Source organism: Ictalurus punctatus, chromosome 5 (assembly GCF_001660625.3).
Source record: "Ictalurus punctatus breed USDA103 chromosome 5, Coco_2.0, whole genome shotgun sequence".
Lineage (NCBI taxonomy): Eukaryota > Metazoa > Chordata > Actinopteri > Siluriformes > Ictaluridae > Ictalurus > Ictalurus punctatus.
In genome coordinates, this window is record NC_030420.2 from 2345454 (window position 1) to 2352317 (window position 6864).

A 6864-nucleotide genomic window follows, 5' to 3' on the forward strand; every position below is an offset into this window, starting at 1 on the left:
GGTGCCCTGAGAGCGAGGCAGGCCTACGCGACCTCAGCCACGCACAGCTAAGCTAGTGTAAAGGACCCCGCGTTCACACCACCGCTCGGGTGTTTGCTGTGCGCTCCAGGTCCCAGGCTCTAAAGAACGGGGCACATCGGGTTCCTCTGCTGAAAGCCCAGCAAGTCAGTGCTGAGTTTTAATGCTCCAGATTTGCTCTTGACTGAGAAGGGACGCCAGATATTTCGACCGTAGTCCGACACTTTCTTATACACGGATATACACGTTCGGTGTATAACGTAGCTTGTACGTTAGTATTCTCCGGATAAAATCTTTCCTTTGGAGCAAGCGTACGGAAAACTGAGGCCTCGATCTTGCGGAAAAGGGGATCGACACGTTCACGACACTGGCCTTTGGGATTCTGTCCGGAATGAAAAGAACATCAGACGGGGGAACGCGTGTTTGATAATCGATTTAATTTGAGGGGAAAGCGTTGCAGTGAAGTTACAGGAGTAACCAACTCGCATAAGCTCCACCCTCCTACAAATAAATAAATAAATACTGTAGAGCAAGACACGCCCTACGCCCGGGGTCCGGGGCATATACGATCCGTCGAACCAAATCGAGAGCACCGTAATGCACACTACGTCCACATTACTGTGGGCGGCTGTGGCTCAGGTGGTACAGCGGGTTGTCCACTAATCGTAGGGTTGGCAGTTTGATTCCCGGCCCACACGACCCGCGTGCCGGAGTGTCCTTGGGCAAGACACTGAACCCCAAGTTGCTCCCGATGGCAAGCTAGCGCCTTGCATGGCAGCTCTGCTACCACTGGTGTGTGAGTCTGAGGATACCAGAGCATCTATAAATGTCCTCTTGAGATCTCAAGTCGTGCTGCACCTCCATCACGCTTCTGCAGACCTTCCTGTGCACCGAGAAGGTAACATCTCCCAAATGGTCCTCATTTCAACCCAGCACACGTTGCGTGCTGAGCTATAAACGCCGTAAGGTGAATACGGTCGTCTTATCTGTTCATCACGGGTGTGTGTTAAAGCTGATAAACATCTAGCACCTATCTTACACCATGACACATCCCTGCTTTAACCTAACGCTTAAACATAAACACTTCGACAAACACTCACGAGGGACGACTCGACTCGATCTCGTGATGACGCCGTGAGGAATTCGGCATGACCTTCGACCTCTTGAGTGGGTGCGAGTGGCGAGGAGGGTCAGGGATCAGCGAAACCCAGCTGATTCCACGCACACTCCGGCGTGCGTGAGACGAGCGAGTGCGGACAGCCCGTGAAGACACGGTTTCGCCGTTCGGAATGGAAAGGCAGAAAAATGTCGGCTGTATTTTTCCCTTTTTAAAAAGGCTGTCCATCGCACACATCCGCTGTTGTTCGCCCGCCGCGCTGATGCAGATCCTGGTGAGTCAGTGGAACACCGATTCCGTTACAGCTCAGAGGAAAAAAACAAACTGCCTCTCTCTCACACATGCACACCCAAAGTTCCTGTTTGCTCGCTCTGTCCATACGTCCATCATCGCAGGTGTGTTTGACTGGGTTTTAGCACCCAGGTGTGTCCAAGATTCGGTGCGCATCAGCAGGCCTCGCTAAAAAAAAAACACTCACCGTGAACAGGAAGCGAATTAAAGCTTTTTCGACAAGTAATCCCACCTTCCATTGCTGACTTCCATTGGTCCTTCAAGTGCTTTCCTATACTGTACACACACCCTGGTTGAGAACCACTGTTTTAAATCAGCACCCCCCTGACCAGGCACTTACTAAGGATGAGAGAATGAACGCTGTACAAAAATAAAAAACCTCCTGCTTGCACGGTTTCTCTTTCGTCGTCGTCGCGTCCTACAGGATCCCGTTCCCGATGGACACCTCAACCTTCCGTATCTGTCCGATAAGCAAGAGACGACATGTTCGTATCCTGCGACATCTCCCTAACGCGCAGTCAATCTTTTCCCCCGTTATAAATCCTCAGCTTGACGATGTACGACGTTTTCCGACCCCGGCCTGCTCGTGTGGTCGGGACGGGATTATCAGGTGCGCTCCGAACGCCACTTTAATTTCAAAACATGCTAAGTGAAACCAGTCCGTGTTGCACACACGCTCGAGAAAGATGGCTACGGCATTCACGGCTGAAAAATCTGAACGATTAGAACACAGCGGCGATTAATATACGCTAATCTACGACTCACTAAAGGCATCGTTCTGAACACTGTCTTTTCACTGTCAGAAAACCGGAGACTCCTTCCAAAAACGTCTCCTTACCTTTATGTTTTTTTTTTCGTTGTTCAATACCGACCCGTTTTTTTATTTTTTTTTCCGATTCGTTTATTATTAAGCTTAGATGATTAGCGCTTTCGCCCTAGACGTCTCCGTAAATGAGTTGTTGCTATGGAAACGATACCGTATTAGAACGACCGCGCCGATATACACCTGTGAGTCGCAGCTGCCGTTATGGAAAACGAATCAACACCTTCGGACCGATCGGAACGTTGACGTGTGGTGCAACTCGGTGCGCAAACCAAGCTCTATTAGACGTAGCGGGAGCTGTGTGTGTGTGTGTGTGTGTGTGTACTGGAGTGTGTATCGCTTGCCCGTTCTGACTTTCCCCTGCTGGTGGAAATGTTTGTCTGGAGCGTTAACAATGGCTGGGACAGAGCCAGACCGTCCAACATGCCAAACTGTCCCATTCCTCTTTCTCACTCCCAGTCTCTCTGTTTCGTTCTCTTACTCTAAAACCCTGCTCCCTTACACACACACACACTTATACACACACTTATACACACACTACCCCTCCTTTCGGTCTTACACACATCCTGCTTTTGTGGGTCCGGAATCTGTGGAATTTCGACTGCGGTCGCCGCCCATCGCGAATCCTGATACATGGTGCACCTGAAGAAACTGGTGATCGTGTATGAAATGAAGGATTCTTACCACACACACACACACACACACACCTACGCACACCTGTTCGCTGGCACACGGCTCTTCACTCATCACGTCGTCTTATATATATATATACGTTATATATATTTATTTATATTTATATATATATATTGTATACGCACAGATCGCTGTGTTCAACTGGATAAGCATCGAGCACCTGCTGCCTACCTACATCACACGCTTGCCATTAACACACACACACACACACACACCTGTTCACTTTACCGTGGCCTTCACTCTTCACCTTCCTCTCAGACTTACTTGCATATCTGAGCGTCTTATGTCGCTCATTTCGCCCCGAGCGCAGCACGACAGGCCAGGGCGTGCGTTCACAACACAAATCACTATCAGATTTTTTTCTGGCTACGATCGGCGTAAACAAGCGGCGAAATCTGAACTTCCATCAGCATTCCTGCTCCGAGATCTTTATGAAGCACAGGCCCGTGTCGAAACCCCGTCTACGCTCTATACGGGCATTATTTTTCACGTTCCAGGGTTTGATGGCTTGCGGACGCGAACGCGACGTCAGGCCGAATAAGGGCTCGGGGCGGAATCATTAGGACGTGCTTTAGCGTCTTAAACAGCTCTGGATTAGCACGGGAATACTCGCGCTGTGAAGAGCGTGTGAAGCAGAACAGCAAGTTTTCTGGATTAAACCACAATCGGATGCATCTGATCACGAGATGTGTCCGATTGCAAATGAGTTGAAAGGTGATGGTATATAAGTGCTAGGGCAAAACGGCTCCCAGAATTAAACGACAGTCTGATCAGAAAGACGTCTAATCACAAAGACTCTGGTGTGTCTGAATACCGATGAGATTAGAGGATCGTGGCTTGTAAATGCTAGAGCAAACAGGCGTCTTTGTAATCAGATACATCAGACTCATGTTTCATTTGTGATCAGATACATCGGGCTCTTGTTTCATTTGTGATCAGATACATCAGACTCGTGCTTCTTTGTGATCAGATACATCAGAGACTGTGTTTAGATACATCAGGCTGTTGTTTCATTTGTGATCAGATGCATCAGACTCTGTGTTTAGATACATCAGGCTGTTGTTTCATTTGTGATCAGATGCATCAGACACGTGCTTTGTGAACAGATGCCATCAGACTCTCATTCTCTTTCTTCAGGTTAAAACACGTCTCTCATCTGTTTGTGGTTAGATACATCAGACTCTTGTTTCATTTATGATCAGATACATCAGATATCTGTTATTAGATACATCAGAATATCTTCTCGTTTGTTATCAGATACATCAGACTCTACGTTTAGATACATTAGACTCTTGTTTCTTTGTGGTGCACTGGACTCTCCCCTCTTCATTTGTGATCAGAAACATCAGACTTATCTCTTTCATTGGGACGGGACCCATCAGAATCGTATCTGTTTGTAATTAGATAGATCAGACTCTAATTTCATTCTTTGTACTACACAGGAATTTTTACATCTTCGCCTGAGATCAGATTGATCAGACTCATTTCCTTCTCTGTTATTAGGCATACCAGAGTCATCTCGTTTGTGATTAGATACATAAGACTTTCTTGCTTTGCGATCAGACTCATTTCTTTCTTCGGGTTGAGACACCACACACTATCATCTGTTTGTGATCAGATACATCAGACTCATTTCCTTCTCCAAATCCTCGCTTCTTGTGATTAGATACACCGGGACTATGTCTTTGTGAAAGTATACTCTCAGATCCGCCTTCGTTTCTTTGTGATTAGACACATCAGACTCTCGTCTCATCTCATTCTTTTGGCCCGACACCTCAGACTTTCCCGCTTTGTGATCAGACGCGTAGGATTTGTGACATTCGATTCAATTGGAGTCAAATCAGACTTTTATCTGTGGTCGGACGCAACCGACTCACATCGTGTAGCGTTTAGATTCCTCAGGATCGATTCCCAATGTGTGGAGAGATCAGAATCTCTTCAAGAGGAGAAACATCAGACTCTCATTTCTTTCTGTGTAATCAGTCACGCCGGGCTGTTCTGAAATCGGACACATCAGACTCTCATCCTTCTCTTGCTCAGAAAGGTGCTTTGTTCCACCATCCGGGCGTTGGAAACACGAAGCCGAGGTCCCGGCTGACCTCCGTGTGACTAACGCTTCAGAAAACACCTTTGAAGTCCTTAAGAAATGACAATGGGAATGTTTGGCTTTTCCTCGCGGAACATGGGAACCAGGGTTTCCTGGAACGCCGCCCGCCTCTAGGAACGGCTTAGAGGGAGTTCTGCAGCTCGACAGGAAGACCTCCTAGCAGAAGGTGCGTGAGGATAGCGCAGTGCGTGCGTTGAGAATTTGTCGAGAGCCTGTCGAGTTGTTTATGGGGATTTCCTTCTCCATCCGCATCACCGCTTCCTATTATAGAGGAAAGCCGTACGGCAGAGCGGGAGTTCCCTCCTCACTCGTTCCACTATAACACAGTAAGATCCGTAAGGCAGGAGTTCCCAGCGCAGGTCACGGAGTTCCTCACACTCAGTGTTTTCCCTGCTCTCACGAACAGCGCTCGAATTGCTCATCGTCGTAAATCTGTCCGCGAACCTTTCCCCAGACTTCAGATCCAAACACTGGGTTGCCACGGACGACATAACCATCGACACGAAGCACAACCGAAAGACGTTTTTATCAGCAGTGCAGCCAAGTTTTCAATAACGCGACATGCTACAGCATCAACCTTGTGAAACAAATTGTTTCATTTCCAGTAAAGATTCAGTAATCCTACTTAAACCGTTCTTAAGATCTCACTTCAGGTATCAGGAGTCTGAGTATCGACCGATGCCCAAACACCGGTGCGATACAAATCATTTGCGTCGCACGCTATCATGGCATAAAACGCACCAATAGATCGTAAAATATCAATCGTAAAAAATCTGATCCAGCATTTCGAAGTAGGATCGGTCCCGGTACCGATACCTGCGGTGTTTCGTCTGAGCAGATACATCAGACTCTGTGTTTAGATACATCAGAATCTCTTATCGTTTGTCGTCAGATACATCAGACGCTATGTTTAGATACATTAGACTCTTGTTTTGTTTGTGATCAGATACATCAGAGTCTGTGATTAGATGCGTCATAATCTCTTCTCGTTGGATATCAGATGCATCAGACGCTACGTTCTGATACATTAGACTCTTGTTTCGTTTGTGATCGGATATACACATCAGACTCTCACGTTTCATTTGTGGTGCACTGGACTCTCCCCTCCTCATTCGTGATCAGATACTTCAGACTCGTTTTTGTGATCAGTCTCTCTCTGCGATCAGACACGTCAGACTCGTTTTGTTTCTGATCAGCTATAATCAGGCATGGTGACCAGACTGTCAGACTCAGCATCAGTCTCTCATCTGTTTCTTCAGGATGAAACAAATTGGACTGTCATCTGTTTGTGATCAGATACATCAGACTCGTTTTTGTGATCAGTCTCTCTCTGCGATCAGACAAGTCAGACTCGTTTTGTTTCTGATCAGCTATAATCAGACTTTGTGACCAGACTGTCAGACTCAGCATCAGTCTCTCATCTGTTTCCTCAGGATGAAACATATTGGACTGTCATCTGTTTGTGATCAGATACATCAGACTCTGTAATTAGGCACATCAGACTCTCGTTTCATCTCAGGATGCACTCTCACCTCTCCATTCGTGATCAGATTGATCAGACGGTCATTTACTTTTCTGTGTTTAGACACAACAGACCCATCCCTTGCTGTGATTAGATACACCTGGCTCTCCTTTCTTCCTTTACATTTAGACACAACCGAATCTCGTGTCATTTGTGTTCTCATACACAATTCTTTGCTTTGTGATCGGAAACATCAGACTTATCTCTTTCATTGGGATGGGACCCATCCGAATCGTATCTGTTTGTAATTAGATGCATCAGACTCTAAGTCCATTCTTTGTCCTGCATAGGAA

General features: G+C 46.8%; 1 protein-coding gene across 1 annotated transcript in view; it reads left to right on the forward strand.

The window, feature by feature from the left end:
- The first annotated feature begins 3285 nt into the window (after nt 1-3285).
- Nucleotides 3286-6864, forward strand: part of ccn1l2 (cellular communication network factor 1, like 2) — a 12225-nt gene continuing 8646 nt past the window's right edge. Inside the window, exon 1 of the mRNA XM_017467692.3 lies at nt 3286-6864. This exon is cut by the window's right edge and continues 1126 nt beyond it. The gene's annotated coding sequence lies outside the window, so the exon portion shown is untranslated.